Here is a 12,762-nt window from a genome sequence, read left to right as displayed (position 1 = left end):
TCACAGAATCACAAAATCAGAGAATGCTGGTTCTGGAAGGGACCTCTGGAAATCATCTAGCCTGACCTCCCTGCTAGAGCAGGTCATTGCACTTGGGGTGATGCGGTCAAGAGTAAAAGAAGGACACAAAAAGGGCAGATGTTAGAAAAGCTTCACCTGAAACAGGGCAGAAATCAGATCCCTGGAGAAGCAACCAGAAACAAGACTTGTTCTGCAAATGACCTGCATGGATCCAGCGTTCCGACTGCCTTGTAGTGGGAGCTGCTGGCAGGTTGTAGGTTCTGTTTCCTGAGGGATAAGGGCAGAAGATTCCCAGGGCACTGAAAGCTTCATCCCAGCCTTCACCAAGGGTGCAGCTATGTCAGGGACCTCCTTCCCTGACACCCTCCTACTGAATCAAGATGTTAACCTCTATCACTGAGATGTGGGATTTTTGCTCCTAGGGGAATCCCAGTATTTCAGTGTGTGCTTGTTTTTCCCAAAAGGGATGGAACAGTTGCCATTTCGAAATTTTCCACAGAGCGATAATTAAACAAACAAACAAACAAAATCAGTAACAACAGAAAATTTGGACAGCAGCAAAATGTTTTGATGCCGTGAGAAGGTCTGGCAGAGCTGAACTTATGTGGTGCAGGAATATGCAGACTGAGGGGATATGGAAAGTTGATGAAAAATTATTCTCAGGTTTGAGCTCCCCTCTAACCCCCTGACTTGGCATCCGCAAGTCAGAAGAGAAAAAGGCATCTCAGGACAATGCAGTACCTGCTACTTCAATGCCAAAATGTCTGTACTTGGTCTGCCTCCCAGCTTCCACCACGGATGAATTCTCTTTCAAAGCAGGAAGCAGCTGAAGATGCCTGGGCTTGTCCTGTGCCAATGGGAGGGCTTCCCAGGCACACAGAGCCCTGAATGCTCCAAAGCCAGCTGCCTGCTAAATCAGAAGCACGATAATTGAATCAGAAGAACAGGAGGGAAGAGCCACATCTCTGCTCCGCTGTGCCCCATCGACAGACTAGTTGGCTTTCTGGAGCTTGGGGCTCTTCCAGAGAGCCCTTGGCAGCACTGCTCGCAGCACTGTTTGTCTCTGTAATTACAAACAACACCAAGGAGATGCCCACGGTGCTCAGGGACACCTTTCATGCTGGGATTTCTCTGTTTGCATTGGGTTGTCAGTGTACCATGAATTTCTGGGCGTGCAAATCAGGACAGATGCCAGCTGGGGAGCGGGGAAGGAGAGAGCTGCAGAGAATGCTGGGCCCCTGCAGGTCTCCAGAAGACAAGCCCGGGTCTAGCACTTGCCCTGGCCATTGCAATTAGATGAAGGGTCACTAAGGTGGTGTTCCTGTAGCTTCCTGAGGCACCACTGGCTGTGCAGCCAGGTTGGATGTGGAGGTGGAGGAGCTGAACACACTCTGTGGCTGGAGTAGGGGTTGTGTGGTCTGGTTCAAAATCAAACCAGCCTGGAATGTATCACCTCCATCACTATCTCACATGGACCCACAGGCCAATCCACCACCTGAACTTCGGTTTTCCTCCTTATCCTGCTGTCAGATTAAGAGGAGAATGCTGGTGTTACTTCACATGCAGCCCCTGTGCTGCTGCACAGCTGTGGAAGGAGCCCTGGAGCAGGCAACAGGAGGCTGTGTGGCAAGGGCAGCTCCCACAGGGAGCAGAAGAGAAGGGAGCAGGAAGCACAACTCAGCCAAGGCACCCAAAATGCCTCTATTGGTTGCAAACAGCTCTCTGGTGGGAGTGCTGTCCGGATGTAGAAATGCAGGCAGCACCCAGACTGAATGCTTGCCTTTGGCCATAGGGAAGGGAGTAGGAGCTCTGCTCCAGCCAGACCCAAACTCTGCCTCAGAGCCAACCCATTCCAAGATGAGCCATGGTGACTGCTGTACAGCCTGGCTTGGCTGTGTGGGCAGAGGTGTGTGTGGGATGCCCTGGAGATGTGTTCATCAGGGCTGGGAGCAGGTGTGCCAACATTCACCCAGGCCTGGCTGATCCATGGGAAGCCAGCACCCTGCAAGCAGCTTCCTGCAGGTCTGGGTCCCCAGACACAGTTTGGGGCAGGATTCAGATGAGGCCCAGAAGACTGTGAGAGGAAGGAGAGTGGCTTTCTCAAATTGTATGGAGAAGTATTATTCACAATACAGCATCAGAACAAACTGGGACTGAAGCAGTTCCTATGTGTGTGGATGGATGAAGATGCAGCCTTGTGGTGTGTCTTGGAGGTGTTGGAGCAGCTCTGTGAGTGACAGAGTTGTCGGGCAGTGTTCTCTAGGGACTGCAGGCTTAGCTCCTGTGTGTGCAAAACCATGGGTGTCCCAACAGTCCCTGTGTGTTTGAAGGCTCTGCTGGAGAGAGGCTGCCTCCTCCATCAGTGACTCACAGCAAAAGAAGAGCGACCCAGCACCCAAAACAACCCAGTGATCAAAAGCCTTCCTTAGCAGGCTTGTCCCTGTTGCATGAGGGTGAGAAAACAAACAGCATGTCAGACAGATGTTAGCTAATGAACTGGAAGGTGCCCAGGGTGCAGCATCCAGCTGGAGTCACACCAGAAGTTCTGTGCAAGTGCGATAAAGCCCGGCTGTAGACATTTAGTGGGCAGGCTGTGAAACGCAGCTTTGAGGCGTTTCAAAACCAAGTGAATTGATTTCATACTAGTTGTCTCTTACAGGGTGCTAAGACATTGCAATCTTACCTGGTCGGTGTCGAAGTTCACTCTGGAGCAGTTTAATTGTGGAGGGAGGGTTAGAGGTTGCACTCATTTGGGATTTTACCCCTCTCTTCCTGCAGCTCTGCTCCCTGGCACTGTGGGACACTGCTGTATCTTTGGGGCAGGCTGTTACCTAAATCCTGGTGCCAGAGGTGAGCACAGCTGCCAATGGAGCATGTCTTCCCAAAGACATTCCTGAAGGAGGTGGCCTGGCTTCCCTGAAAAGGGTCTGCTGCCTTCTTACCTTTGTCCTGATCTGTTGGACAGTTTCAGACCTGGCTGGCATTCTCACAACAAGCTGTATCGCTTCACTCTCCAAGTGAAGTGTTTTCAGACAGATAGTGGGGTGGTTTTTTGTACTCAGAGCTTGGAAAACTTGCACGGGGCTCCTCATGTAACTATGGGAAGAGCAATGAGAATAAACAGATATCTGTGGTCATTTAGAGTCCTGATAGCCAGTCCTCAGGCAGTCAGGACTCTGCCCTCTGACTGGCTCCATGCTGGAGGCATGTCATCCCTGAGCAAATACAGAGAGTACTGAGGGTCCCCAGCTCCTCCCAAGACCTTCTGTGTCACTGCCTTCAGGGGACAAGGTCAGGTCTGGTTTTGCTGTTCACTCTGAGTCTCCTCAGGTGGGAGAGTCTCTTCACCCTCACCAAGGAGCAGCTGCAAAGGGTTATGACATGCCAGGAGCAGAACAGAGCCAAAAGCCTGGTGGAATCTTCCATCTCCCCGTGCCCTGGGGGTCTGCATTGCACCCAACACTGCTCCATAGGGACAGCTCCCAGCTGGGGGGGAAGAGTAGCTGTGGGGGCTGAAGAGGGCTGCTCAGTGGGGGTGACGACCTCCTTGTCATGCTCCACTTTCTCCACAAACAAATGGGGCAGTGTGCACCTCAGTGATCCCACTGATCCTCAGGTATAAAGCCATCACAGCCCTGTTTTTTCCTCTCTACTCCACAGAAAGCAGCTACCGTAGTGGTGCAGACACCTCATCATCACTGCAGGCCTGCACTGATGCACTCATTTTGTCTCTCTCCCTGTTGTCCTCCATCAGGGCACTTCCAGGTACATAGGAGCATCAGCATCCCAGGACCACCTTGCAGCATTCAGCCCTGCTCCTGCAGAGGCACAGCGTGTTTGCAGACCTGGCTCTACATTGTGCAGCATTTATTGCTCAAGGAGCAGAGCCAAGCTGCAAAATAAATGTCTAGCTCCTTTACTGCTGGTTTCTAACAATGGAGGAGTGTCATAAACTTTATGCAAACTCCCAGGTGATAGCTGCAGAGTGGAGGGACATATTTGCTATATTTTTAATTCCCCCTCTTTGATGTGGCATGTTGTTTCCACTTTAACTGTGGTACAAGGGACATCTGTATGGAGGATGGTTCTTTTCTCACTTTGCTGCCCTTTAAAAGCTTCTATTACCTTTCTCCACCTGAGCTCCCTGTGCAGAGTGATTTATCACTGGGTAGAGAGTCAGGGGACCACGGGGAAGAGCCTGATGGAGGACCTGTGTGACTGATGTGAACGGGCATCTGAAGCCTGCCAGACACAGTGTCCATCTCTGTTCCCCTGCAGACATGGCGAGGTTGTGTAAAACACTCATTTTGCAGATGGCAAAAGCAGAAGTGTCATATTTGTGTTCCAGCACAGAGACAAAGCCCATCTCTTGTCCCTGCAGTCACTGAGAGGACTGGGTTCGTGGCTCTGGCTTGCAGCCTGGCAGTGCCAGCAGCCGGGAGGAGGGAAAAGCATGGTGCAGTCTGCAACAGGGTTATCCCTGCAGCTGCTTTTGCTCCCCAAACCTGAGCTTTGCCTGCATGCCCTGAAACAGGCAGCACCAACCCATGCTCCCACACACCAGAAATTATGTTTAAAGGCTCAATATAATTTTCCCCGTGACTCCTCCCCAGCTCATCCCTCCACAGAGGTGTGCCAAGCTACTCTATCCAGCAGCACTTCTGCCTCTCTTGTGTCTTCCTGGCCACACAGGGGCCTTTTATCTTTGCCCACTTGGTTGTCCAGGACAATGAAGCTTACAGGGACTACATCACAAGTAACCTTCCTCAGCCAGGCACTCCTCAAGCACCCCCAGCTGCTGCAGGGCTGTTGATGGATGCATGCAGTGCCTGGATCTGCAAGGCTCCTGCCAGCTGCAATCACTGGTATTTTAAGACACCACTCCAGTGACCCCCTGGAGCAGGAGGGCTTGAGTGCCCACAGTCACTGGGACGCAGTAGGAGCCTCCAGCATGAAGTCTGTCTGCAGTCCAAGAGCTTTTATCTCCATGCAGAGTGACCTCTGAGGGGACAGTTCAGAGGAAGGGGCTGCTCCTTACCCTGGGAATGAAACACCAGAGGACAACTTGCCCTTCTGCTTCCCCTGTGGCCACTGGGAGATCACTCAGCCTGAGCCAGAGAATGCGTAAAGGAAGCTCTTGTGGGGTTTTTTGTGCTTTTTGGTGCTTGCCTCACAGTACTCTTGGACAGCTCTCACCTGCTTTTGTTCTCTGGAATCCTCATGCTGCTGAGGTTCCTTTTGTTCGCTGAGTTCTTGTTCTCCTCCTCCCTTTCTGGACTTGCCATGCCAAATGGATTTTGACTGCCTTTATCCAGAGATCAAGCGCTGTTCTCTCTCATTAGAAGCAATATTTGTTGTACCAGGACTCAAATGACCCCAATGCAGAGAACTACAGAACAATCCCTTTTACTGCTATGCAGAAGACAAATATTTGCTGGTACAAACCACTTTGGATGGTGTTATAGGGAAGATTTCTGCACACTTCATGCAACAGAGCTGACATGCCTTTCACCCAAGTCACATCTACACTGACACCTGCTCTATCAGTAAAGTTGTAAAACAATGGTTTTATTTTACAGGGAAAAAATTTTATTAAAAGTCTGCCTTTTGTTTTCTTTGCTTATTATTTCATCTCCTTTATTTTTAACCCGTCTCTTGAACTGGAATGAAACCAAGTTTCTTAATTTTATTTTAAATGTATTTATAGGTTGTGGGAAAAGAAATGAAAAGAGCAGTGCTCAAGACTGGCCAACTGCCAACGACCACTTCTTGGTGTAGGGGGGATGAAATGAGTCTCAGCCAGGCTGATTCCCCCTTGCCTACCCTGAGTGCTCTGACTTCTGTGCAGTTGGCTACTTTGCATCACTGATTTTCATTAAAAGTCTAATCAAGGACCTGTTGAATTTTTCCATCAAGAATTTAATCAAAATCTATTCATTACCATTACATATTTTGTCTTATATCTCTTTTCCTTTTCTTTTACCCCCCTGAAGTGAAGGACAATGTCATTTGCAAGTAAAAAGAAAATTAATGGCCATTTCAAGTTGAGAAACTGAAGTGGAAGAGGTATTTTAAGTGTGTTTTCCCTTCTGAATCTTCGTAGGAAACAGCAAGTGGTGAAATCAAGTTAAAATATTTTTCCAACTGCAGAGAGCACGCTGGACTCATAGCTTGGAGCGATCAAGGTCCTTTCCTAAAGTGTCTCATCCTGCAAACCAGCTCTTCTGTGTGTAGCCACACAGAGAGGGAGAACCTGAGCGTGGATATTTTACAGGCTCTAGTTAGCCAACCAACAGGAAAACAGGTATTTCAAAGGGAGGGCAGCGACTTTTGTGTCTGTCCAGAGCTGAGCCATTTCTTTTACTCCAGGAAACCTTCCCCAGCCTGTGGATGTTGAAGCAGGAAAGGTGAAACTGGTAGAAAGTGGGGTGGGGAAGTCCTTGTTTGTAGCTGGCTTCTTCCAGGCATTGTCACCTTTCTGTGTTGCTCATTTTAAAGTCTAATGAGACGTGCTGATTCCATAGCTGGGAATTTCTTCTGCAACAATAATTATCATCCTTTACCCTTCCCTAGCTGCTTCTAGTCCAGGGCCCCTACACCTCCACCCAGTAACAGATCTTGTCTTGCCAACCCTTCTGGGGTGATGATCTCCATTTGACAGGCAGAGGCAAACAAACAAACCCTCCTGAAGACAATGGGCATTTCTTCCCTTCCCATGACAGGCTGGGGTCCCTCAGGGATAGGTGCTGCTCCCTGCCTCTGACTCACGGCGAGGTGAGAGTTAGGTGACACACGCCAGGCTGATTCCCCCCTGCAATGCTGCTTTCAGGGTTTCATAGCACATTTTCAACCATCAGGCTGAGCCTTTCCACAGGGAAATAGACCTCTTCCACTCAGGACTGGCTATGCTCCATGCAATGACCAGGGGTGCCCTTGCTGCTGCTTGTCAGGGTGGCAAAATGATGCTCTGGCACACAGACACGTTTGCATCCAGTGTTCATGCCAGGCTGGGAGGTAAAAGCAAGCACAGTCTGGCAGAAGAAAGGGCAGAAATGCCCCACTCCAGACTCAGGAAGAAACACAGAAACTAATAAACAGTTGAAACGTGGTGTCTGAGTGCACTGGGCAGCAGAAGAGGTTTAGTGCAGCATGGTGGGGCACATCACAGGCACAGCGAGGTGGGAACAGCTTGGAACTCATCAGACCTGTGTTTGGAAGTGAGCTGTGCCAGGAGAGCTAAAGAGAGCCAAGCCTTCCTTGTCCAGGACCGGGCAGAACAGCTGCCCCTTGGGGCTCCTTCCTCTCCCTCCAGCCAGGCAGGCAGGGAGGGTTTTCCATGTTCTTTCCCAGCACAGTCCTTCTCCTCCCATGTCTCATTCAGACATGCAGGTGTGGATGTCATTCTGAGGCTCACAGGGGACCAGACTGTGACACTTGGTTATCCATGCACTCTCTTTGCAGCACCAAGGATGTGGAGACAGCAGTAATGGGCAGATGTTTGCCCTTCCAGCTACAAACCATTTTACAAAAGCAGTATTTGTGGTCTCATTCCTGGCATCTTCCCGGTGCTGGCTGGGCAAAGGGTTTTAACAGGTTCAAAACTTTCTGTTTGACATTTCTGTGTTGCTGGGTTGGCTCTAGCAATGTGCTTCAGACAAAGTAAGAATTTCATAATATGGTAAAGCTCTAACTAAAAGATAAGGTGACCCTCAAATGCACATAGATAGTTCAGTTTTCCATCTTCAACTCAACCGTGCTTAAGCTGCTGAGCAGAAGGAGGGTTTGGAAGGTCTTTGAAGGACCCTGCAGTTACCAGCATTACCAGATTAGGTCTCCCAGGGCTCAAAACATTGCTTCATACATCACATGGTGCCTAACCCGAGAACACCAAGAGCCAGGGAGAAGGAAATTTGGCTTAGTTTCTCATATATCAACTCTCTGACGCTTCTCTTAAAGCTACAATCTGCCCTTTCCCACTAAACAGACAAAACTGTGGCCATAATGGGTAATTCCTTTCCCCATCCAGCTGCTTGTGAGCTTGTAATGACACTGCAAAGCATCTCTCATTCTGCAAATTCTCCTTTTAAGACACTTTAGGGTCATTCTTTTTTTATGGGAAGAAACAGAGAGGGGAGGAAGGAACGATCCTGAGGGAAAGAGATAAATAATCTTCAAAGAGAACAATTAGCAATCAATTGCAGCACTGCTGTAGAGCAGAGATAGACAGCATATTTCTGGCTTTTAATTCTGATTAATGAGAGAAAGGCCTGGCATTCCCTTTCTCCATCCTTGAGAAACTGGTCTCCTGATTATGTCACAACTGATCTGCAATTGTTCTCTCTGAAGATTGTTTATCTCTTTTCTTCATGGTTGCTTTCTCTGGGACCTTAATAAATTGGATCCAGCCAGCAGCAGTGCTTGCTAATTTCCCCCTGAAGAGGATTTGAGTTTTTGTCAAGCTCATAGGGCACCTGTTTGCTTGGTCTCTGTTGCTTCTTAAAAGATTGTGTTTGGAACATTGCTTTCCAGCACTGCAGCATCAAGATTGCTGGTAGTTATGTATTTTCACTGGATGGAATCAGCAGCAGGGCTCAGCATTGATCTCTAAATGCTCCACAGAGATGACCTTGGCCAACAGGATTTTTTTAGGATCACAGTTTTACAAGCTATGGGGAGCACCTTGTTCTTCTCCCCTGCTTTTCAGAAAGGAGTGAGATGGGACAGGATTGCCAGAAGCTTGGAAAAGCCTCAGGCTGAGCCAGCAGGAGGCTGGACAAAGCTCACAGGATTAGTATAAATCAGTGGATATCTAGGTGGTAAAGAGGGTAAAACCTCAATGGATGCAGAAAAGATGCTCAGAGCCAAGCCCATGGCACGGCCTCTGCAGGAGGCTGCGGTCCTGCTTCAGGGCTGCCTAGCAGGGACACAATGGCTCTGGTGTCCTGGGGCTTGTGGTGCCTCTGGCACCTTTGTGGGCTCTGCCAGGACTTCACACAAACTGAGGACCAGCTCTGCACTAGATTTCTCTTGCCCTCCTGTACGTGGTACTTTCCCTGCTTTCAAGCTGTTGCGTGGATATGCAGTGAGGCAGCCCCTCCCTGCCAGAGCCATTCTCTTACAGGCAGAGCAGTGGGGAAATGGATGGTGTCTGCTTTTGTGGGCAGCACAGAGGGGGTGATGCACTTGCTTATTGCTCTGAAAGTGAAGATTAAAGATTTTCTTGCCTTCCTCCCTTCCCATTCTCAAACCAATCCTCTGTGTGTGTGTGTGTCTGCACAAGTGTCTGTGTTATTGCCTGCATGAACACAAGGGTCTATCTTGCATTAATGCAGTCAGATAAGGAGGTCTCCTTGGGGAATCATTCCCCACTGTTTTTATTTCTATATGACAAACACTGCGTGCTTGAGTGGTAAATGAGATGGTGTTATTTCTCCGACTTCCTTTATGTTCTTGTCCTAATATTCCACCCTATTTCAAGCTGTTGCTACAAACTCTCTCCCTCTGCTCCCTCTTCTCTGTGACTCTCATCCTTCAGATGTTTAGGCTAAATCTCTCCGTGGGGTCTGATGGGATCAGCTTCATAAACCTTCCTGCTCTTAGGTTACCTAGGAGAAAGGCCATGGGAAGAAGTGTTACCAAAGGCCTTGCTATCCCCAGGGCCATATACTGTAACCTGCTTTGTGATATGACCATTTCCTCTTGGTTGGAGTGATGAAAGCTACACCCCTAAAAACCTGCATAAGTATTTCAGCTGAAAAAGGGGAAAAAAATAAAATATAATTTAAAAAAAAAAAAAAGGTCATGATGAGAATGGAGAGCCAGCTGCATTGCCAGCTCTGCTGGAAAGTGTGAACTGGGATGTGGGTTCTCTAAAGGTCACCCTGAGCCAGAGAAATCCTCAACTGAATTCAAAATACTTCCCCTCCTTACTGGCAGCAGCACATGTGTTTTCAGACAGTCTTTAGGTTTCACTCTTATTAATGTTGCTTCCCCTTTGCCTGCACCGGGGTCAGTCCCCAGCCTGTGTGGGGATGGGAGCTCTCCCTGGTTTTGGGTTGCCTGAGCCTGGTGTGGCTGGATGGAAATAAAGTTGTGTTTTCTCAGGATCCCAGCTGGCCTCACCTTCTGCAGCACTGACCATGCCATCAGCCAGGCTGGAAGCTCTTGTGGATGTCTCTTGATGGGAATTCAGCACTCAGGACATAATGTCTGCCATTTCCCTGCTTAGGTAAGGGGACATCCTCCCATCTCCTCATGGAAAATCCTGTATAGGTGACAAAGCCACACAGCCCTCTGGACACTTGTGTGTTCCCAGGTCTGTGAGGAATAGTGGCTGCTTTCCACTTGCCAGCATCAGAAGGGAATTCTTGGGCATAGAATATCCCAGGGAAAAGCATCCAGCTCTGCCTTGAAATGTGTCAGGGTTGTTAGCAAGCAGCAGCCTGTGAATGACAAACCCCTTGATTTAGAATTAAGCTGACATTTTATTTCAATCTATACCGTGTTGTTTTTGAAGAAAAGAGCTGCTCATGCAGCTCTGACCAGTGCCTGGAAAACTTGGAATGGCAGAAGGCAGTTATCACTGGCCCTGAGCTGTGAGGTGAGTGTGACAAGCCAGACTTACCTGCAAGAGCCAGCTGAGCTCCTGAATGCAAAACACAACTGCATCCTGCATCAAAACACACGGGAAGCCAGGCAGGGGTGTCACCACTGATAACCACAGCCTGAAATCACAGGTCAGGTTTGGGATTCTCGTCCCTTTTCCCCAGTGCATCGTTGGCTCTTGCCCACTTTGTCCTGCTGCAGCATCTCCCTGACAGACCCAGCTGGCTGATGACCACTTCAGGGTGGGAAGCTTCCCAGAGTCCCACATCAGTCTTGGTGGTGCAGAGAATAAGTCATTGTATTTGGGGCTGAGACTAAAAAATTGAATCCCAGGGCACGGTGCCAGGCCTGTCACTTGCAGCTTTCTCCTCCTGGGTGTAAAAGATCTCACGACATCCTGTCCCAGACATGGGCCCACCAGCCAGGAGACACATCCTGGTTTTGGCAATGTTGCCCTTACTGTAGCTACTAACACTGCAATTCCACTGTGTAAGTGTTGAAAGTTGATCTGTCATCAGTAAATTCACCTTCTCATCTGTGAAATAAAGAAACAAAGTTCTCCTGTGCTGTGATCAACCTCACCCTACAGCAGAGAGCTCAAGGAAGGCTTCCATGCCTGGGAAAGGGAGGTGGAGGAGATTGACTCTGGCTGAAGTGTCCCAGATTTTGTGTCCAGCTCTGGGGAGATGGGACCTGCCCCCAGCATTGCTGACCCTTGGCACCTCCGGGCTGCTCAGCCAGGATGTGAATGTGCTGTTGTAATGATGCACTGAGGCCTCTCATTACCTTCCCACCAAATGACAGTGGCGAGCAAGAGAGGATCAGACCCCTGGGAAGAGGAGTTCTGCCAAATCTGCCCCACAATTTCCATGAACTGCTGATGCAGCCCAGTGTGCTTGCCTGGGGCAGGAATTCTGAGGACAAGCCTGGCTTAGGGGATAGATGATGTCTGGCACTGAATTCCTCCTGCTGCACGTCCCTGCTGGACAGGGTGATCTCACCACGGAGAGCAGAGGCATGGAGAACACTTCACTCCTCAGTGGGTGCCACTCATTACACAGAGCAAGTGCCTAAAAGCAGCAGGGCTGTGCAGCCTTTCTCACTAATGGGGAGGTCTAGCCTGAAGACTGCAAAAAAGTGTTATTTTTGCAACTTCCATCCCTGCAACTACATGGAGTGTAACAGGGAAGATTATCTTGACAGCTCTCTCACCTTACTCTCTCATTACAGCTCATCCAGCAAGCATGGGGGGTGGGGGGGAAGTAGTGAAGCAATGTTAGGAGGCTGTGCATTTTTTATGGTTATGTCTTATGATGTGTTAATTTGCCAAATCAAATATATGTCTCAGCACTTCCACCTTTACCTCCTGCATGCCTGCAAAATAAATAGTCATATTAATCATACTTTGCTGTTCTCCCTGGGGATTGGAAAGCAGTTTGCAAAGATGGGTTGGGCCAGCCTGGCTGCCTTGAGGGGAGGGTATTCTGAGGGAAGCTGAGGCACAAGGAAAGTGGAGCAGCTTACTGGGTGGCAGGTGAGGAATGGAGGGTTGGTGCAATTCCCACAGCTCCCTGTCCCCAGCTGGGAGGTAAAGTGGCCAAAGGCAGAGTGGAAAGGACCCACCAAGGTTTCAAAATTTGGTATTGTAAGCTCTCACTGACTGGCAAAGCCCAGCACTGGGTGGTGAAGGGTGGCCAGATAAGAGATACCAGAGAAAAGGAGCAATGGGGGAAAACACCCCCCCCAGTACATCCAAATGGGAACAGAACAGAATGTAATTGTTCAGCTGTGAGCTGCTGAAGCTGAAGTCAAGCAGCAGCTGGGTATTGAGGGAAGAGGCTCCAATACTTCAGCATGGAGTTTGTCCTCCTTCCCTCTTCCCTCCCCTCCCACCTGCCTACTATAAAAGAAAAATCCTTCTTTTGCAGTCTGCTTTTCCTCTTTCTTAATCTTGGATGACTTCATTTACACTGGTTCTCTGTCTGCTGGCACCTGCCATCAGCTCTGAGCCTCTCTCTGCTGGAGGAGCCTGTGACCCATAGGCTCCAGCACAGTAGAATAAGTTATTAATCAAAATAATGTCACCCAGCAGCACTGCAAGCCAGGAAGAAAAAAATTGCTGTAGAAGAGATGTTT

Source organism: Passer montanus, unplaced genomic scaffold, assembly GCF_014805655.1.
Source record: "Passer montanus isolate IOZ18808 unplaced genomic scaffold, ASM1480565v1 scaffold143, whole genome shotgun sequence".
Taxonomy (NCBI): domain Eukaryota; kingdom Metazoa; phylum Chordata; class Aves; order Passeriformes; family Passeridae; genus Passer; species Passer montanus.
Note: the sequence above shows the minus strand (reverse complement) of the source record.